We start from the raw sequence: 22,065 nt of genomic DNA on the forward strand, positions 1-22,065 counted from the left end.
GAAACCAGATGCAAGAGGTCACATGTTGTATGATTCCACTTATCTGAAACTTCTTGAGAGAAAGAGGGAATAGGAAGTGATGGCTTGATGGGGACGGGGTTTCCTGTTGTGGTGATGTAAATGTCTTCGAAACTGGATAGAGGCAATGGTTGCCCAACCTTGCGAACGTACATTAATGCCACTGAAACACACACTTTAACATAGTTAATGGTTAATTTTATGTTATGTGAAATTTACCTGAATTTTAAAAAATAAAATCTAATGACAATTTGAGCGGGAGTCAAGACTTCTTTGTTGTAAACAGAATGCCCAGGATGGACCCTGATGGCTTCAGACGTGGCTAGGTTTCGGGCCTCTGCAAAGCTATCAAGGTTTTGTCTCCATCTCTCAGCTCCGCATTCATCTGGGCAGCCCTCAAAGGGTGGGAGGAGAGGACCACTGCCGGCTCTGGTGTCACGTGGTGTTCAGTGAGCAAGAAAGATTTCTTCCTGGCTGGAACCATCATTCTCACCAGGGTATGAAGACCTCTGACTAATCTGGCTCCAGTCATCTGGTCACCCCTGTGGCCAACCCAGGATGGGGGTCTTGGAGAAGGTGGGGGGTCGGCACCACCCAAAGCTCATCCATAGGCTGAATGGGCTACTGTGGAGGAGAAGGTGATTCCCCCAGATAAAGGATGCTGAGTAGCAAAAGTGATTTCTATAGAGCCTTCACTGGCTCTTACCATCTTCCCTGGAAGACCCTTCCTTACCGACCCCCGCACCCCGCACCCCTCACCCCAACCCTGTGCCACGGCTCAGCTCCTTCCCAAAGCCTCTCTGTTTGCTTGACCCACTGGGACCTCCCTTGCCAGCAGTACTACACTCAAGAGCAGAATCCAGCCCTGTAGGTGGTGGTTTTAATTTGTTCAGTCTTTACAGAGCGCAGCTTGGCACTGTGCACTAAAATTTGAATGTCCTTTTCTTTTGATCCTGCAGTCATACGGGAATACATCCTAAGGAAATTTCAGCCCGAGTGCAAAGATGTATATGCATATGGATGGCCTCTGGCTAATTATTGACAACAGTGAACCTAGAATAACAAAAATGATCATCAACGGGAGATGGATTAAATAAATTATGGTGAAGATGAACGGATAGCCATGCAGCTGTTTAAAGGATAAAAAAAAATCTCCATTTATTGACTTGACCATGAAATTTAATTTTTTAAAATAGTGTTATTTATTTATTCAGTTTTGGCTGCGCCGAGTCTTTGTTGCTGCTCGGGCTTTTCTCTAGTTGCGGCGAGCAGGGGCTACTCTAATTGTGGTGTGCAGGCTTTCATTGCAGTGGCTTCTCTTGCTGAAGCTCCCAGACACTAGAGTACAGGCTTAATAGTTGTGGATGCACAGGCTTAGGTGCTCCTCGGCATGTGAGATCTTCCCAGATCAGGGATTGAACCCACGTCTCCTGCATCAGCAGGTGGATTCTTCACCACTGAGCCAGTAGGGAAGCCCTGAAATTTAATTTTTAAAAAAGGATATAAAAAGGAAATATACTGCAACTCCATGTTTTAAAAACATAACCCTTGTAAATGAGCAGGGAGACCATAATTTCAGTCTCTGTATGGACTTAATGGCCCAAATTAATACGAAATAAATTGCATTATTTAATTACATCTCTAGAAGAATATTAAAAGAGCTCCAGAAAAATAACCACATCAGTCCGTCTCCAAAGCCCCGTCTTCCAAGCCCAATTCTCTACACCCCGTCGCTTCTCCTGAGCCTCTAACGTGCTACAAACTAAACTGCGCACCGAACTCTAGTTCAGAAGGCTTTTCCCTACCCTGGACCTCATCCCATCTCACTGCATTCCTTTATTATGTAGATCAGTTTAGCTTTTCTCAGCAAGTGATCATTCTTCCTCTCTGTGGAAGAGTGAAGTGAAGAGAAACCAAACAGGCAAGTTTAGAATGTTCGTCAGTGGACAGGGGCAGGAAGAAGACGACACTCTGATGTTAATAATTATATCTCATGTAAAAACATGGATCTGCATGCATAGAAAATAGTGTGGGAAAAATACACAATAATGATATCAGGGCTATCAGTGGGTAGTGGGATTAATAGGTGATTTTTTGCTCTTTATATTTTTTGTCTGAATTTCTTTTTATAGAGCATGCTCTCGTTTTAAATTCAGAAAGCTTTTTTTTTTTAAAGAAGCCTTGTGCAGTGGTATGTGTCTTTCTATTCTTTTTTTTTTTTCTTTCAAGATCCAGCAAAGGATAAAGAAAATTAAGATTCCCAATCCATCCTCAACACATGATGTCTCTTTTCCTGTTTAATTTTGGAACTTTTAAAAAGTAACCCTCCTTTCACATATCAGGAGAAATATGAATAAAAGAACATTCCTTAGTGGGTTTATAAATGTTATCCATAATATGCTACCGTGCAGGTGCATTTAAAATAAGGCAGCCTGGGGACTTCCCTGGCTGTCCAAAGGTTAAGACACCACCTTCTGATGCAGAGGGTGCAAGCTTGATCCCTGGTTGAAGAGCTAAGATCCCACAAGCCTCCTGGCCAAAAGACCAAAATGTAAAACAGAAGCAACATTATAACAAATTCAATAAAGATTTTAATAATGGTCCATGTCAAAAAACAAAATCTTAGAAAAAAAAAAATTAAAGCAGGCTGATGGGAATTCCCTTGTGGTAGAACTTGGTGCTTTCACTGACAAGGGCCCAGGTTCAATCCCCGGTCAGGAAACTAAGATCCTGCAAGCTGCATGGCATGGCAAATAAATAAAGCAAGCAGAGCCTGCCATGGAAGGACTGAGGTAGTCCTGAGAGTGAAGGTCAAGCTTGTCACAGCCTGGGGTTGGGGGCGGGGTGCCGGCCTCCCTCAGCAGCTACCCCTACCACCTACCCTTCTTCAAACAGAAGGTAACCCCTGTGGCCTAGCCACCGTGTACATCCCAGAGTGGCTTGCGAGAGGCTCCAGAGGGCCTGAGTGACCTGGCCTTTTGTCAAGCCAAGCAGGAACTCTCCCCTCTGCAGACTTGCTGTGTGAGAGCTCTGCTCTCTGAGCAGGGTAAAAACGACCTTACTGCCAGCTTCCCTTTTCCTGCTGGGTCCCTCCCTGGCTCCTCTGCCACCTCCCCTGGGTCCCCTCTGGGCAGCTTAATTTTTGTGTCTGGGCCAGGTGGGGAAAAAGCATTTGGCTCCGCCTGTTGTTGTCAGGAGTCCAACAGTACCAGGGGTCGTGCCTGGTTTCAAGTATTTCCCAGTGCCTTGCCTTGCTCTGTAGTCAAGTCTCTAGCCAGGATTTTTTGGCTCTGGGAAAGACTGAGTGCCTGTCGGAGCCTTCCTAGGCCTGTGTTTCATTTGCAGCTGCCTGGCTTTGACTGGGTGACGGTTCGGCCCTCCCCAGTCAGCCCATCCCCTTCTGCTTGGCCAGCAGAGGAGGCCCTTTGTGTCGTCATCCTGGGGCTTAGGAGGGAGGAGGCTCCTAGTTTCTGTCCCCAGCCTGGTGTCCGGGGTTTACAGCGGCTTTGGCCCAGGCTTGGGGGTGGCATGCCTTCCAAGAGCAAGCAGTTCCTGCCCGTCTGGCAAAGGGAAGAGTGCCAACCCCAAACAGCCCTGGCCCCTCACTGTTTCTAAGTCAGACTGGGACCTATTCAGCACCTGGCACTCTCCCGCTAGAAATTTCCAGCTGTTCTGATCTTTCACACAGAACTTGGCAAGGCTGAAGAGGTCTAGAAGCAAATGAATTTCAGGAAGCCTGCAGAACACCAGGCCTGGGCTGGGGGGCACTCTCCCCCTCCCTGCTTTTGGACTCCCTCTCAGGCTCCCTGAAATGCCACATCCTGCCTTTGGATTCACCTGGGGCAGAGGACCTGATGGGGTGTCAGACCCTGGAGTCCAACTGCCAGGGAAGAGAGAGCCGAGCCGTGTAGCATGTGACCCTGAGCCCCAGGCAAGGTGCCTGAAGGTTGCCAGTCCAGTGCGGGGGTGGGAAAGGGTGTGAGTCAAGGTTGCAGGTTCCAGAACCTATTTGGGAGCCTGTTTGGGACCTGGCATAGACCGAAGATTCAAGGGACCCAGATGTGTCCTCATCACCATACTCGACCCAGACCCTGCTCCGGTGTAGGAGAGCTGTGAATGTTAAAATTATGCATCCTTGACAAAGATCTCTTCTCTTCTGTTTCTTTCAGACTACAGTGTATTTCCTGAGCTCTCCTTTGCTTTTCTTAAGGTACGGGGATCTGTAGTGCACACAGATAAATACTCAAGTATTTGTAGCCTACGGCGGCAAATTGTGGGGAGTGTGTAGTTGTAACCATTGGAGGAGGAAAAAGGTATTGTTGGTCAGTTTCTTCTTTATACTTTTTCCACTCTAGTAAGTGCCCTGGAGATAAACTAGGTAGTTGGAAAGGTGCCCTGCCTGTGCTCACCCTTCCAGCCCAGCATGTATTTCCTGCTCCCTTCCTCCGGGGTTGGTGGAGGGAGTGGGGAGGGGGTTGCTAACCCCATCAGCCCACCTCTGCCTTGGGAGTGAGGAGCTGCCCAGACTGAGGTGTTCAGGAAAGTTGTGTCAGGCTCTTCCCCTTGAACCTAGGGAATTCCCAGGATGGTGGGCGGTGGGACCCGGATGGTGGGGAGGAGAAGCTGTAGACAGGGCCGGTGATGACTGGTCCCAGTGACTTGGGTTTCGCCTGGCCTCTGGCTAATGCCAGGCAGCACAGGGGTAAAGAATCCGCCTTCCAATGCGGGAGACTTAAGAGATGTGGGTTTGATCCCTGGGTGGGGAAGATCCCCTGAAGAAGGAAATGGCAACCCACTCCAGTATTCTTGCCTGGAAAATTCCATGGACAAGGATCTTGGCGAGCTACAGTCCATGGGGTCGCAGAGTCGGCTTGACAGAGCGACTGAGCACACGCACACACTGGCTAATTCAGGAGGACTTGCGGCCTTTGCCGGCTTGGGCCCTCACAAGCCCCACTCAAGGTGGACAGGGTCTGCTCTCAACCACAGACGATTCCGCGACTGTCCAAGGTCTCTCAGCCTGTCAAGCGCCCCAGAACTCAAGTGCCCTGGCTCCCCGGGCTGGGGATAGTTCCCGCCTTGGCCCTCTCAGTGCCCGGTCTGCACCCATCGCCCAGTCCCCTGGCACAGCCTCGGGGCAGGGCGCGGGCGTGTCTGGGCTGGGCCTGGCCGACGGCGGCTCACGCAGGGCACGGAGAGCAGGAGCAGGAGCTGGAGGCCGGCTCTTAACCGGTGCCCCAGCCCGGCCGGGTGGCGCCGGGAGGGCCCCCGCGGCTCCCGGCGGAGGCTCGGGCCACGGCCATTGGCCGCCGAGCCCTGGGTCGGGCGGGGGAGCGGGCCCAGGCGTCGGGTTACTCAGACCGAGCGGCTGCGGGGCAGGGGGGGAGGGGCGGCCGCAGCAGCTGGCCGGGAGTGGGTGGGGGCGGGGGCCGCGGGCAGAAGGACGCCCCCCTCCCTCCAACCCGCGGACGGGCCCCTTTCTTGGCCTTAAAGGGAAACTATTACCGTATTTGCATCCAGCAGCAAACAGTTGTGAAGGCCCATTGCGTGTCAGGTGCTGTGCTGGACTGGAGCGCGCGTGCAAAATGGCCTAGACGGCGTTCTGCCCAAACTTGCCTCTATAAGAAATCTACACGGAAGAAGAACGCTGAGGACACCAGGAAGCAGGGGACCAGGCCCAATTGTGAAACGTGAGAAACCAGAGTTATAGGGGTTCCTTGAAAAGGAAGCCTCCCCTCCAGGCCAGGGTAACCTGGGAAGCTATCCTCAAGGGGCCAGGTGAGGCTGCCCTTATCCATCACGCACCCGGGCGGGGCCGCGGGGGTGGGTGGGGGGCGGAGCGCAGCAGACACTGATGAATGCCCCCTCCCCCTGTAATCCTCACCCAGCCCTCTCTGCCTTCTCATGCAATCTCCTGCAAGCCTGGGACCCTCTCTTCCTTCCTCCTGAAGACTGTCTCACCTCTGAGGACCCTGCTGCTCCACAGCCCTGTCCAACAGAGGCTTCTTTCTCCATAGGCCACGCTTCCGGGCCTGGAGATGTCTCCTCACTCACCATTGATGCTTCCCAATCTGGTTCCTATTCCTCCTTCAAAAACCCATCTCCTTTGGAATACATGTCAACAGAGCTTGCTATCCACCGCTTCTAGTTAGTGTCACCTTATTATCCTTCTGCCCACTTCCTCCATTCCTTGACGATTTCAGCACTGGGCTCTTTCTCCTCCACTGTCACCATTCTTGGTGATCTCAACATGCCCCATAGCTTTGGCATGCCCCAAAGCTGATGACCTGCCCCACAACCTTATCCCCTAACTGTCCTGACTACCTTAGTCCTAATGATACATCTCCTGCCCCATCCTGGTCTCCTGGTCATACCCTAGACCTGGAACCATGAATGTCAACGTGCGTGTGTGTTCAGTCGTGTCTGACTATTTGGGACCCCATGGACTGTAGCCCACCAGACTCCTCTGTCCATGGAATTCTCCAGGCATGAATACTGCCGTGGGTTGCCCTTCTCCAGGGGATCTTCCTGACTCAGGGATTGAACCCAGGTCTCCTGCATCGCAGGAGGATTCTTTACCACTGAGCCACTGGGGACCATCTCTTAAATCTCAGATTCAAAGATCCTACTACCTGCCAGCCTGCCAGCTCTTTCACTCCGGTCCTTCCACTCCACCATCTTTCCCACCTGAGACCTCCAGTCCATCGCTGTACTGTTTTTTCACTATTTATCTTCCCTCAGGTCTTATCAGCCAGCTGAGGTTCTATGATCTGGCCTGGGAAATCTTCCTTGCAAACACTCTGAACTTCTTACAGCAGTCTCTCTCCATTGCATTCACCTGGTGAAAACCCAGCTGTGGTTAAATCAAACTGCTTACTTCATACCTGCAACAGAGAAGCTGCACACTGCTGAAGAAACTACCCAGCTACTCTGAATGGGCTCACATCACATTTATGGCCGTAAATTTCTGATGGGTATTTGACAGTCCTACCACCATTTCTTAGAAAAATTCCTTTTCCCTCTTCTTGATGCAACAATTTCACACTTTCTCCTCTTCTGCATACTGTCAACACCCCTTCCTCTTTCGCTCTCAATCTGGCCTCTGACTATCCTTCATAGAGAAAATAGGTACAAACAGACCAACCGCCTGCACTTCCTCCCACCAAAGCCACCAGAATGTCCCCAGCTCTGGGTTCCCTCCGCCCATCTGTGGCCAACCCCTCCATCTGTGCCCTGGGCCCCTTCCCCTTTCACCAGCACACATCTTCCCTTCCTTTCAGCTATAGGGTTAGCCAAAAAGTTTCCATACCAAAAAGATGGTATGGAAAAACCCAAAGGAACTTTTTGGTCAACCCAATATTTCTTCCTCTCTACTCTAACCTTCCCATTGCAGTCGAACAGGACTTAATATCCCTCAATTTAAAAACATATTAGTCTTAGCCCAATTTCCCGCTGCACCATTTTCCGGCTCCTCTGCAGAGCAAATATTCCCGGGAGAGTTGTCTACACAACTCACACTTCTCTTCCTTGCCTCCCTCTCACCTCCACCCATCCCAGTCAGGCCTTTCTCTTGCCATTCCCTTGTCATGGCTCTTATGAGGACACCAGTGACTGACATCTTGGCTAAATTAGTGGCCAGTTTACATCCCTATTTCATCTGGTCTCCCAGTGGTACTGAACATCTTTGACTACTCTGTGGTAGATTGAATTATTGGTCCTAATTCCTGTCACTCCTCCCTGTGTTCTTATCCTATGTAACTTCGCTGCCCCTTTTTGCACTAGAGGTAGAATATATGTTCTTGCCCCTTGACTTTTGAACATCACTATATGACCCATTTTGGCTAACAGAATGAGAGAGGAAGTGACATGGTACAGTTCCAAGCCTAGGCCTTAGGAGTCATTTCCATCTGCCTATCTGTGCCAACGTCATCACCAGGGGATAACCTGCCATAGCTGCCCTGTCCGTGCAAGGATGATGAGGGACATGTATCCAGAGCAGACTTAGACCCAGCCAAGGTCAGCCTCACCTGGCTGACCTCCAGCTGATGCCAGATGTGTGCATAAAATAGCACGTGGCTCAGTGGTAAAGAATCCACCTGCCAGTGCAGGAGACATGGGTTCGATCCGTGGCCTGGGAAGATCCTACATGCTGTGGAGCAACTAAGCCCATGTGCCTCAACTACTGAGCCCGTGCTCTAGAGCCTGGGAGCCGTACCACTGAAGCCCGTGTGCCCTGGAGCCCATGCTTCACAAGAGAACCCCGCACACTGCAACTAGAGAAAAGCCCGTGAAGCACCGAAGACCCAGCACAGCCAGAATAAATAAATAAAAGTATTAAAAATATTTACTGTTATATGCCGTAGAGATTTTTGTGATTGTTTGTTACCTAGCAACAGCTGACTGATATATCCCTCTTCTTGAAATACTTCCTTTGCTCAGCTTCCTTAGAATCACCATCTTCTGGTTTTCTTCCAACTTCGCAGGCCATTTGTCTCAATCTCGCTTGCTTGCTCTTCCTCTACCAGATCTCTAAATGTTGGAGTGGCTTCAGTCTCATTTCTCTCACTTCTAGCTTTACATTTTCTCTAAATGGAATGATCCAGGCCCATGGTTTTGAATACTATCCATATGCTAGATGTCAAATTTAAACCTAAAGGAGAGATGCCCCCGAATTCCAGACTCAAACCTGTCTACACATATCCCCCTGACACCTGATAGGTACTGGCATGGCCAAAACAGCACTGCTGATATTCCCCTCCCCCAACATGGGCAATCTGTCCATCCAGTTATCCTATGAAAGTCATCCTTGTGATAGCTCCAGAGATCTCATCATCTCCATAGCCACAAACCTGCCGTTACCTGCTCTTGCCAGGACATCTGCAACCACATCTTTACTGTTCTCCTCTGCTTCTAGTCCCTGCTCTGCCAAGCAGCCAGAGCCATCTTTCTAAAGAGTAAGTGGAATCTTCTCCTGGCTTAAAATCCTCCAAAGGTTTCCCACTGCAACCAAAATAAAATCCACACTGCTTATTTTGACCCATGAGGATATGATGGTCTAGTCTTTGCCTACATTTCAAGAGCCCTCGAAATGTCCTTGTTCACATTGCTCCAGTGACAATGGCCTTCAAAGGTATCTCCTGAACTTAATGGAGTGCATTCCTGCCTCAGGGCTTTTGCATCTCTATCCCTTCTGCTTCGAGTTCTTCCTGCTCAGAAGGTCTTAAAGAGGCCTTTCCTGGCTAAATAAAGCAGCACTAACTAACCCTACCCCCATCCCTACTCTATTCCATTGATTAGCTACTTATCAACATGTGAAACTGTCTGGCTTTATTCTCTTCCATTAAGGCAAAAAATCTTTAAGGGCAGGCATCTGTCTTGGTCTCTGATATATTTCCAGGGCCAGAACATGCCTTGCACATGGTGGGGTGGGGGTAGGGGTGGGTGGCTCTCCGTAAATGTATATTGACTGACTGCAGCCAGAACTGAATGGAGAAGGAAGTAGCCAGCTAGATGGCCAGGAAGGCAACTGCAGGGCCTGAGATAGGCTGGAGAAGCCAAGATATACCAAGGGGGCAGTGAGAGGCCAGGCTGGCTACAGGGGAGGAAGCAGGTGGGGGGTGGGAGGAGAAAAGTCAGCATGGTGAGAGGCCTTGAATGCCTCCCTCCAAGTCCTTTGAGTTAGTGGGTGCTACCGATGATTATGAATCAAGGACATGACAGGTTCAAAGCAATGATTTCAAATGATTAATATGCTTGAAGGGTTTACGTGTCTGAGTGTCTTTAACTAAGCATTGTCTGTCCCATGGGAGGACAGTTTTAGAAGCCAAAACATCTAGAAGAATCTGGGAGCCCAGGGGAGTGGGAGATCTGTCCCCTTGGATTGAGATGCAAGAAAAACCCATTATCCAACCTTTCAGGGACCAAAATTGAGTTTCTAGTTTTGGAAGATCTCCCTGAGTAATTAAAGGTTTGCTGAGCTACACAGCAGGCACTCAGCCACATGTGTTAACGAGCTGGTGCCCCGTGCCTTAGGCTTCCTTACACCTTCGCCGAAAACGCACACACATACGACCAAATTGCTTTTTTTCACCGTGTGATTGAACACAGCTTCACCAGACCCTCCACCCCACGGATACACCCTAGATCCAGCCCCTTGCCTTCCCAGCCCCCTCCACCCAATTCCATTGTCAGAGCGGAACAAAAGGCCCAAGGCATCCTGGGTTAAAGGATTTTAACTCTGCCAGCCCCAGGAGGCTCCAACAAGAAGCAGTTTCCTGCAGAAGAAAAGTGACTGAGAAATCTCCCCAGGGGACAGGGGATTTTTTTTTTTTTTTTTTTCTGGTCTGAAAAACAGAATCTAGCTGTCAATCAGACACCTTCCCCGCTCGCCGCTGCCGCCGCCGCCCCGGCCCCCACTCCAGGATTAGGAGCTTTCTCTCCTAGACACCTTCCCTCAGCCAAACGTATCTTCAAGTCTCTTGCCTAGGACTTGTATTTGTGGCCGTCAGGCTCCCACCCAAACCGGCGGGGCCATCCCCACCACCCCCATCAGACAGGACTCTCCCTCTGCGCCCCCTCCTCGTCTTCCTACCGCTGCTTCCCCGCCTTCACCCTTGCGGGTACAGCTGCCCCGTGCGCGATGGTCATCCACACCCCCGTGTCCCCAGGCCATCCCCATCCCCGCCTGCGAGCCTCCGCTCCCCGGGCGCCGCCGGGCGGGAAGCCGGGGCCCGCCGCCTGCTCCGGACCCCGGCTGGCTCCTCCGCGGTCCCGCGCGGCACCCTCTTCGGCCACCAGCTTCTGAACTTGGCCGGAAACGAACCGGTCCTCCGGAGCGGAAAGCTGCGGGCTGGTGGGTTGCTGGCGAGAGCATTTACAGGGCCGAGGTTCGGTGGGTTTGTGTCCACGTGCCTCTGCCCTGACCGGTGAGCAGCGTCCGGAGAGCCCCTGCTGGCTGCTCTGCCCTGGTCCCAGAGGCTTCTGGAACAAAACTACATTTCGTGTAAAACCCCTTATACTTATTCTGGAACTAGAACTAAAGTACACATTTTTGTTGTTGTTGTTCTTGAGTTTTTCACGTAGAAGAGATACAGGGTAAAATGGAAACATGTTTGGGAAAGGAGTGAGCAATCAATGCTGGCATTTAAACAACACAAAATTGCCTTCGCCAGGCCACACGCCCAGGCGGCCGCGGCGCTCCCGGCGACAGAGCAGCGCCCTCTGGCGGCCGCGCGGTTGGAGGGGATCGGCCGCCCCCACCCCCAGGCTCCGGAGCCGGGCGGAGGAGAGTGGCTTCCCCAAGTCTGGGAAACTCGGGGCAACTTGGCAGGAAGGGAATTCAAGGTGGGCGTCGCAAGGGTGCTGGGAAATGCTTTTTGTGGTTTCAGGCTCGGGCCCAGGCCCAGAGCCCCGGGAAGGGTCCAACTTAAAAGAAAAACTCTTGTCCCATTCTCAAAGTCCGCTTGAAATTGTATGGATACAGCACCATCCCTTACCTGAAAGCTTTGATTCTTTTTAAAATCCTCAAGGCGTTCGAGAAGGGTGATTTTTAAAACGTGGGCAAGTGAAATCACCAATATCATCACCAAAAAGCGTGATTACACCATAATATGTAGATTTTACATGCTGGTAATATTTACTGAGTATCATTAAATCCTTTTTCCCCTGCTTTAATCCCAAGGGCATCCTTTTGTAGTCTGAACAGCAGTGTTATTTTAGCCCCCCCACCCCAGTGGCCATTCCCTCTATCTCAATTTGCCCCAAGTTTTCTTGTTCCTCGTATGAATATATACTAAATGTTTCTCCCCTTTTCCTGCTTTTCCTTATTCTTATATCTGCTGCTTGTGGTTAGGCTCACACAGTTTATTGTCTGGATCAGAGCTACTTTGTGGGAACAGCCGGAGCTTGGCATCGGTGGTGCCCAGAATCCCAGGTTCACAGACTGTCTTGGGTTCTCTCTGCTCTACAGCAACACCAGCACGTCTGCCAAGAGGTGGCCACCTCACACTGACTGCAGACACACCCACCCCCCTTCACCCCCGCACACATAGCACACAGGAGCAGACTACTGCTTCAGCTTCCTGTCTCCTGGAGTTTCTCTCCGGAGAGTTTGGCCCCTCCCCCACCCGATGGAAGCCAGAAGAGGTGAGGGTGCTGGGTTTCTGAGGAGCCAGGCAGGTGCTCCCCTGCCCCGCTCCCTTTCCTGTGAATCTCTTTTCCCTGCCTGAGGGGTTTCCACTTACCCATACTGTCTGGTGGGAATTCCTCCAACTTCATAGCTTCCTTCTGTTTGGGGTATTTTCTGCTGTATCTGTTGCTACCCACAAGCCACCCAGTGGCTGAAAACAAGAAACGTGTACTCATTAGCTCCTGCCTCTGTGGGTCAGTGGGGGCAGTGTCCAGCCTGGCTCTGTTGGGCCTGGCCCTGTGTCTGTGGTGAGCTGGCAGGTCGCTGGATGGCGTAGGACAGCCTCATCCGCTCATCAGGTGGTTAGCAGGCTGTCCGCTGTGGTGAAAGGGTGACAGGGTGATGGGCCAAGTACCTCTCACCCAGCAGGGGAGCCTACCCCAGGCTTCTTGCTGTAGTGGCGAGATTCCACGGACGGGGAGAGCAGAAGCCACGAGGCTTCTGGAGGCCTGGGCTGGGAACCGGCCCGTCTCCTGTGGCCACATTCTCTTGGTCAAAGTGAGTCGGGAGGCCAGGCCTAACTTGAGAAGTGGGAAACGGACTTCAGCTCTTGGTGGAGGGAGTGCAAAGTATTGTCGTCATTTTTGCACACACTGGCCCTCTTCTTCCCTGGGCACACTACCCGTAAGTAAACACGTCAAGATACTAAATCCCTTCTCCGCCCCCAGGACATTCAACAGAGCAAAGCTGAAGCGCACAAGCCAGCCGTCAACGTGCCTGGGTTCAGATCTTGGCTCCACATTTATCAGAGGCTGACCCGAGAAAGCTGCCTTACCTCGGTTTCCTAATCCGTAAAAGTGGGAGTTGTTGTAAATATTAAATAAGTTAATCCACGTTAAGTACTTACACGGTGTCTGGCACACGGTAAGTGTCCAATAAATATCAGTTATTGTGCCATGAGGGGACGGCTGGCTGCCCACCAGGACTGCTGAGGCCACCGGCGCCGTCTTCCACAGCTGCCCCAAAGCCCCTCCCAACACGACTGACACCAGGGGGGCCCCCAGCTGCCAGCTCTGCTGACGACACCTGGTGTTTTCAGGGCTCCACTGAGGTGCGGGGGAAACGGCCCAGTCCGTTTTTACCAGCTCCTTCAGTGAAGCCTGTCTCTCTAGAGCTGTTACAAAAAGGGCTCTGAAGTCAGACAGAGCTGCGGTTTGCTTCCAGCGCCTCTTCCTGAGGCATTTAGCAAGCTGATTCATCTCTCTGAGTTTCAGTTTCTTCGTCTGTAAAATGGAGACAACAGCAGTGCCTCCTACAGAGCATGCGGGGCATAATACGAAGAACGGAAGAGCCTGTGCTCACAAAGATGCTGGCACTCCAGGACACAGAAGCGTGTTGTCCTTGAAATTGCCCTTCTTGTAGGTGCTGAGAAGTTGCCACGGGTGAATCCTTTTTCCCAGAAATATCCTCAGTCACTCCTCGCACCCTCCCCCACTCAGTGCATGGAGATGGGCCAGGATCCTGGGGAGCAGGCTGAGCTCTCCCCAAAGCTGCTGGTTTAGCATCAGGTCCCTCCTCGCCACTTCCTGAGGCCTGACCCATGTTCCACTTTCAGCTTAGTATCTCTAACACCTAGCAGACAACTCGGCATGGTCTGATGAAAGAAAAGGGCTTCCCTGACGGCTCAGATGATAAAGAATCTGCCCGAAAAGCACAAGACCTGGGTTCGATCCCTGTGTCGGGGAGATCCCCTGGAGCAGGGAATGACTACCCACTCCAATATTCTTGCCTAGAGAATTCCATGGACAGAGGAGACTGGCAGGCTATAGTCCATGCGGTCTCAAAGAAAAGAAAGAAAGATGACATGGAGGAGGATGTAGGAGAGGAACGACTTTGCCCTCTACTCTCCTAGGTTCAACAGCTGGGTCTATGAGATCAATTTACAGCAAGCAGATTAACAAGAGGAAGTGAAAGTTGCTCAGTCCTGTCTGACTTTTTGTGACCCCAAGGACTATAGCCTGCCAGGCTCCTCTGTCCATGGAATTCTCCAGGCCAGAATACTGGAGTGGGTAGGCATTCCCTTCTCCAGGGGGGATCATCCCAAGCCAGGGATCTAACCCAGGTCTCCTGCATTGCAGACGAATTCTTGCAATGAATTGCAGGGAAGCCCAACAAGAGGAACGGTATACATATTTCTTGACTTGTAACATGACATCAACAGGGATATCACAGGAAAAAAGAAAACCTAGGAAGGAGATGAGATTTGAGAGTTTATCTACCTTCTTAATAGGGAAGGGGCAATTTAGGAGAAAGGTGGATGGGCCTTTGAAGAACAGATGGGAGATGTGATAGTTTCTGACAATGTTTGTCTCAGTGTGGGGTGGACTTCCAGTGTCCTCTCCTGTGACCATCTTCCCTGGTTGGTGAAACTCCCCGGGAAGGGATTTATGACAGTTAAGTTCCTTCTGGAGGGTCTGTCTTAGGCAGATAAAGGGGAGGAAAGCTTCTCCCTGCCTTTGCTGTTTTTTAAGTGCCTTCAGCTCAAGATAATCAAAATAACAAAGTGGCATCTTTGAATTTCACTTCGAGGGCTTCTGACAGTTTTTCTTTTCCTTGGATGAAACTAAGGTGTTCAATATGCTGATTTGATACTTACATATTACAAAACCATTACCATCAGAGCATTAGTTAATATTTCCATCATATCTTATAATTAGCATTTCTTTTTTGTGTGTGGTGATGGGACTAAAATATCCTCTACAGAGCTGGAGAAGGTGGGAGTGGGGCCCCTGGTATGAAGAAAGCTGAGTTCATAAATCTGTCCCCCCATTTTTCCTGCCTGTTGCACCTTTAGCCTGGCTCTTTGGAAAGATGGATGTGTATACATATAGACATAGGCGCAGAGTAGCAGGATGGTTGTCCAGTGTGGTGAAGGGAGCCGGTGGTGCTTGGAGCCTGGGTGGAGTTTGAAAAGACTAGGATCTTCTTGGAATGCACCTTTCTGGGATTGGGGGGAGGGAGGGGAGACTGTCACCTTCAAATCAAATGATTTATAAAATCTGGATTATAAATTTCCATTCCCAAGAAGGGATCTGATTGTTCAAAGGATAAGGGAAGTAAGGCAAAGGTTGTGCTGATTGTGAGTTGGGCCCTAAAATCTCTTTCTGACACTCAGATAGTAACACACAGGCTGCAAAAACCCTCCAGACAAAGGCTGATCCAGGGCCACTTACGGCAGTGTGAACTGAGTTGCTTGTTCAGAACTTGTTCCGGGGCCCATCCCAGGTCTACCTAATCTCCAGTTACTGGACTCTCTAGGGATTGAGCTGGGGAACTCCCTTGTGGTCCAGTGGCTAAGACTCTGCCGCACTCCCAATGCAGGGTGCCCAGGTTCAATCCCTGGTCAGGGAACTGGATCCCACATGCTGCAGCTAAGACCCAGCAGAGCTAAAGTGAAGTTGCTCAGTCATGTCTGATTCTTTGCAACCCCATGGACTATAGGATATGAGGTTCCTAAATAAATGAATAAATGCCCCAAGTGATCCCAAGGTGCCTACAGATGGAGGGCTCTGTAGGATAGGTAGATGGCGATAGAGGAGGCAGCGGCTCCCAAACCTGGCAGCTCAAGAGTGCAACTGGAGCTTTAAGAGCTAGCCTCCGCCCCGGACTATGTGAGGTGGGCCCAGGAATCTCTATTCCTTTGCCATTCCTCCGATGATTCTGGTTGTCACCCTGGTTAGGTGTCCCTGGAGGGAATTAACTGAAAGGAGCTTTCCTTATCTGTTACTTGATTCTGGAAGTCTCCCCACATAGCTTCTTCACTGACACTGGGGCATTCCACACCGATCCCGGGGCAGGCCTAGGGCATGGAGATGTTGGGGCTGCTGTGGTGGTGTTCCCCCCTCCCCCAGCTTTATTGAGATATAAATGACATATAACACTGGAAGTTTAAGGTGTTCAACATGCTGATTCGATACTTACATATTACAAAACCATTACCATCAGAGCTTTAGTTAATATTTCCATCATATCTCATAATTAGCATTTCTTTTTTTGTGGTGAGAATGTTTAGGATCTACTCTCTTAGCAACTTTCAAGTATACAATATGGTATTATTAACTGTAGTCTATACATAAGACTATTTGCTATACATTAGATTCCCCAGAACTTATTCATCTTATAACTGGAAGTTTGTCCCCTTGGATCAACATCACCCCATCTCCCCGCCACCTTCCAACCCCAGCCCCTGGAAATTACAATTTCACCCTCTGTTTCTAGACATTTGCCTTTTTTAGATTCTACATCTTTAAGTAATAACATCTGGTATTTGTCTTTCTCTGTCTAATGCCCTCAAGGTCCATCCACGTTGTTGCAAATGGCTGCATAGTATTCCATTGTCTATATGTGCCGCGTTATTCGTTTGTCTGTTGAGAAATACATGGGCTGTTTCCATATCGTGGCTGTTGTGAGCAAGGCCATAATGAACACGGGAATGCAGGCATTTCTTCAAGATCCTATTTTCATATTCTTTGGATATATACTCAGGATTGTCGGATCATATGGTAGTTTTATTTTTAATTTTTTGAGGAGCATCCATACTGTCTTCCATAGTGGCTACACCCAATCTGCATTCCCACCCACAATGCACAAGGGTTTCCTTTTTTATTTAAATACACAAAATATTCTAGATCCTGAGTTTTAATTCTCATCTTCCTCCTCATCTTCATCTAGAGTAATCTGGAGGTAACACAAATCGTAACTTTCTTTGCTGTTAGCAACTGTGTGTAACCAATCACTTAGATTATTCTTCAAATATTTTTTGGTAAAGAATTCCATGGACAGAAGAGCCTGGCGGATGCAAAGAGTCAGACACGATTGATGGACCAGCACTTTCACTTTTAAGATATTTCAAATACCTTTTGGAAAAAAGTCACCTCATAAGTCACAGTGATCTTGCTTTTGTGTCTTTGGATTGATACGATTGCTGCCCAGATTCCCAGCTTTTCCATTCACTTTGATTCTCTCCTGAAGAAACTGCTCAAAATTGGCGGCATCTATGATTCCACTTCTGCAGGAGGGGTACAGTTCAGAGTAAACTGCAGGACCTGCTTTTTTTTTTTTTTTTTGCACCCCCCCCACCCCCCGCCCCCAACAAGCTGTTTTACAGGCACCATGATGGCAGCGGAGGCAGAAGGAGAGGTGGATGAACTAGGCAGGCACAGAAGCCCACAGCCATCTCTTATCTTTTTGACTGTAGAGATTCTAACAAGTGTGAGGTGAGTGGGACCAAAAATATTTGAAATATTTTTGGATTGATAAGAACCCCCAAATGGGTTCAAAGTTAGCAGAGTATCTGAATCAGGAAAACGATCAATTTTCTCATATGCTTTTGACCTCACAGAGGGGGTCTGGCCACCATTCTGCCCCCTGCAACTGAGAACAGCAGACAGTGACTAACCAGCTGCAACAGAGTCCTGACTCTCACATGACACACTAATATCTACACCGGCTAAGACTCTGCTTTCTGGTACCGCAGGCCACGTCTTCCCAGTGGTGAACGTTAAGGCAACCTGGCCGTTAGCCGTCAGCCTGCACCTAAGACAACGTTTCTTTTACAAAAAGCCTCCCAATTCTTATCCAAAAATTACACTGTAGTTAATTTATACTTAATATCAAAATGGGAGGTCTGCAAAATGAAAACTTTTCACAGTAAGATGTTATTTGCCCTTTTCACTGGAAAACTCAGTCTGCTAGTGAGTCCAGAAGCAGATAAGAGACACCATCTGTCTTTTATTAAGCTAAACATTTTTAAAAATTGCAGGAATGTAAAATGGTGCCATACTTCTCACTTTTTTGTGTGTGAAAATACAGGTGTTTATTAAAAATACATGTTAAGGTAGTGGATTTATTATTGCAATTTAAAGTAAATACTTTTAAAATTTCAGTTTAATTTCTAATATGGTACACAGAACACTCTGAGCTTCTCAGTAATGTTAAGAGCATAAAGGGGTCCTGAGATTAAGAAGTTTGAGACCCAGTTTTATTTCTTGCCCAAGTCGTAGATTGTCTACCCCAAAGTTTTCAAGTGTACAAGCTCCGCCAGCGGTTGGGTTCCACTGCAGTGAAGATCTGATATCTCATCCAGGGGCCTCAAAGCTCTCCACAGCCTGAGCAACCCCACGCCTCGCGCCCCCTTCCAAGGTGGGACGAGGGAACTCACGTGCAGTTGGAGGAGTAAGGGAATGAAAACACAGTCACCGCCTTCACGGGATTCTGGTTTTGTGGGAGATACAGACGGATAAGCAGCTGCCCGGGAGATACCTGCCACTGCTGTTCACCAGTAACATCCTGCGGGGAAAGCAGGTAGGTACTGCGCCAACCCCGCCTCCGGCGGCTTTGCGTCTCCCAGCCCCAGATTCGATTCCGAGATCCCAGGACCGGCGGCGCCCCCTGGTGGCCGTACCTCGTCTGCTCAGCCTTTTCCCTCTGGAGCTGCAGGAGCCCACTTTGGATAAGACCTCAAGTTTGGGGATAGCCCCGTGGGGGCCCCATCATCGAGGTTCTGCCTGGGTCCTCCGCAGCCTCTTGCCTGTCACTCTGCGCACGTTCACCTCCTCGGTGACTAATTCCAGGCCGCTTCTGCCTCTGTGCTAGCCGTTTAAATCCCAGGGACGGGGAGCCTGGTGGGCTGCCGTCTATGGGGTCGCACAGAGTCGGATACGACTGAAGCGACTTAGCAGCAGGCATCTTATGGATCCCCCAACAATAATGCCATTAGGGGACGACAGAATATCTCAAGGTAGAAATAATGTGTGGTGCAGATTGGATCCAAGTCCAAAGAGTCCGATGCCAAAGTTCCACTTATTGATATGCCTAAGGCAAATTACCTCATGTTTAAAGCAGCTCTGGATATTGACAACTCTAGAATATTCTACATTGGGGTCAGATTCTTTCAGGAGGGGGAAAATGAGTCTGGATCCGCTGAATCTCATTGGCTTAGGCTGGATTCCTTGCTCCTCCGGAGCTCATGGTTGTACTTTCTGCATTCTATAGTGAGTATCAAAACGCCCAAGACCTTCACCTTCTAGGACTTTTTTCTAGGAACACAGGGGCTCTGCTGTTGAAAACAGGACTCAAGTGGTCTGCTGTAAAATTCTGGAACACCTCAAAGTGGGTACGCAAGTGAGCACTTTGAGCCTGGTTTGCTCAATACAAAATAAAGCTCTAAAATCAAGGAAGGAAGCAACAAAGGTTAGTCACTCAGTTGTGTCCAACTCTTTTTGACCCCATGGACTGTAGCCCCCTACGCTCCTCTGTCCATGGGATTCTCTAGGCAAGAATACTGGAGTGGGTTGCTGTACCCTTCTCCAGGGGATCTCCCCAATCCAGGGATCGAACAGGGTCTCCTGCATTGCAGGTGGATTCTTAACTATCTGAGCCACCAGGGACCATCTTTTCTTTTCATCGAACCCTGGAAATTCAGAATGAGAATATCCTCAAACTGAACAGTGCTGGGGGTTGGGAGGGAGATTCAGAGACAGCAGGGTATCCTTGGGGACCAGCCTAAGGGCTCTCCTACAGTTCTGACCTGGAGCCCATTAGCAGGAACCTACTGCCCCATTAGCAAACTCAACGGTGTTAACCTAGTGGTTTCCATGGTAACCATCGAAGAATGATCCCCTTTTCTTTTCTACAGATATTTCTCCCACCCTTCCGTGCAACATTCACTTTCAGCGATGACCTAGAACTGGATTCCATACAGATATTGTTTGCAAAGGTGTGATTTCCCTCTTTCAATCCACGTTTTAAGAAAGTAAAAGCTGTTTAATTTACACAGAAATGCCCTTCAGGTACACAGTAGTTTTTTTATTATTCTTATTCTTATTTGTGTACTCATTCATTTTAAATTAAAATTCTACAAACTATTTTCCTGAAAAATTCTGAAACAAAAAAGAAACCTTCAAAATATTCTTCTTTCAATAGGTTTGAAGAAAATCTGGTCTTTGTGAAGAATGACAAGAGGTTATGAAATAAATAACATTCTCTACAAAAGGAACTCATGAGAGAGTCATTTCCTAGGCAGGTTGATAGGAAATCTAGGGGTCCCCAAGGAGAGAGGGGTCTGGAATTCTCAAGGAGGAAGAAAGGACAAACTTTTTTTCTTTCTCCACATTCCTTAGGATTATATACCAATAATGTATCCTGCCTAAGGACAGTCTTTGGATTCAACCTTCTGTTATTTTAAAATGTTAATTATGGGAGTATACCTGGTCTTTACAAGGATGTATCTTGCCTGAGGACAGTGTTATCTTAAAATGTAAATTATGGGAGTAGGTCGGAGGAGGTCTTTACAACCTCCAGACATTCTTTGGATTATATAACCTCATTGTTAACACTAGCAAGCGGGTACTCTTTCTGCCCCCTTCTGATGCCTATGTCAGAAGCTTTCTCTATCTCCTTTATACTTTAATAAAACTTTACTACACAAAAGCTCTGAGCGATCAAGCCTCGTCTCTGGCCCCGAATTGAATTCTTCTCCTCCGGGGGCCAAGAATCCCGGTGTATTCGCGTGATTCAACAACCTTTCACTCAGGTTATAAGCCTCAATCCTTGTTAAGGGTGTGGTGAAGATGGCATAGCCTAAGATTTTAGCCGTAAAGCATAAGAAGAACATAAACAAACCTTTAAAGTATGATAAGAAAATATAGACAGTTGGAGGAAATTTTAAAAATCAATTAATCACGATGTCCTTCCACAATGCCTACCCATCAGCCTCCTGATCCTTCACACCCTTTCAAACTTCCACAAAGAGAAACCCAGCCAGTGAGAACAACTGCTGTTCTTGTCCTAGACAAAGGTTGGATAGACTATGGTCCTTGGGCCAGTTCTAGCTCAGGGCCTGTTTTTGTATGGCCAGTCAGCTAAGAACAGTTTTTACAATCTTAAAGGGCTGTAAAACAAGCAAACACATCAAGAAGAGTATGCGACAGAAACTGGATGTCCACCCTCTGGCCATGTCTGATCTGTGAACCATCTCTTCTCCTGTTGGCTCCTGGAACCCTGGTGAAAGGTGGCTTTTCTTCCATCCAGGCAGCGGTAACAAGAGGTACAGCCGAAGTTGCCATGCCGACAGGGAATTCAGTTCTTAAAATAGTCAACTGTGCTCAGGCATTTTCAGGGTGGGTAGATTTGGAGGGAGGGGGTTAGGGAGAGATGATAAATGAATGAGTCAAACCCAACTGGTGACAGCTGTTCCGTCATCCCTCCCTGTAATACGGTGGGAGGGGACTCTGAAAGGTCTGAAAGAGACATTTTCCGTTCAAAGAGTAGGGTAGCTATGTTTCCTCGTGCTGTTTTCCTGCCTGACAGAAGGAGATTGCCCTCACCACCTCTACTCCCTCCCGCCACCCTGCGGCCTCCTCCCTGCAGGAGACAGAAGTGGAAACATGCCCGTCTCACAAAGAGCCCGCACTGGTCCACAGGGGCTGTGTGTGCAGGGAATTAGTTGCGCCGGGGTGGGAGGAGCCTGCACTCACGGGGCCGCCTCAGGGCTTCCTCCGCGGGAGGCCCCAGTCCCATCGTCATCTTTGTCATCATAGTCATCATCATGGGACCAAAATGAAAGTGTATCACTAAACGTGTGTTTTATCCAGATAGAACAATCCGCCAACGGTTGTTCTTTGAGAATCTCCTGCCACCCCTTTGTTGTGTTTCCAGTGCCTGGAAAGGTGAACTAAGTCCGTGTGTGTGTGTGTGTGTGTGTGTGTGTGTGTGGTTAAATATATACAACATAAAATTGACCATTTTAACCAATTTGTAACTTACACCTCAGTAGCATTAAATATATTCACTTTGTACAACTATCACCATCTTTTCATCTTCCCATATTCTGAAACTCTACACATGATCCTTCCTTCTGT

The 22,065-nt window shown here is 49.0% G+C and overlaps 1 long non-coding RNA gene and 1 pseudogene across 2 annotated transcripts; both read right to left on the reverse strand.

The window, feature by feature from the left end:
* Nucleotides 1-1,150: 1,150 nt before the first annotated feature.
* On the reverse strand, nt 1,151-13,316 carry LOC139185797 (uncharacterized). Of its 2 annotated transcripts, XR_011569308.1 has the most exons (4): nt 13,053-13,316; nt 12,261-12,356; nt 5,524-5,647; nt 1,151-1,494 (listed from the first exon to the last, which is right to left on the reverse strand). It is a non-coding gene; the product is annotated as an uncharacterized lncRNA (long non-coding RNA). The 2 variants fall into 2 exon arrangements; XR_011569309.1 differs by lacking the exon at nt 12,261-12,356.
* A 3,527-nt stretch (nt 13,317-16,843) lies between these two features.
* On the reverse strand, nt 16,844-17,378 carry LOC109565777 (large ribosomal subunit protein eL22-like; annotated as a pseudogene).
* Between the last annotated feature and the right edge of the window lie 4,687 nt (nt 17,379-22,065).

Source organism: Bos indicus, chromosome 11 (genome assembly GCF_029378745.1).
Source record: "Bos indicus isolate NIAB-ARS_2022 breed Sahiwal x Tharparkar chromosome 11, NIAB-ARS_B.indTharparkar_mat_pri_1.0, whole genome shotgun sequence".
NCBI classification, from domain to species: domain Eukaryota; kingdom Metazoa; phylum Chordata; class Mammalia; order Artiodactyla; family Bovidae; genus Bos; species Bos indicus.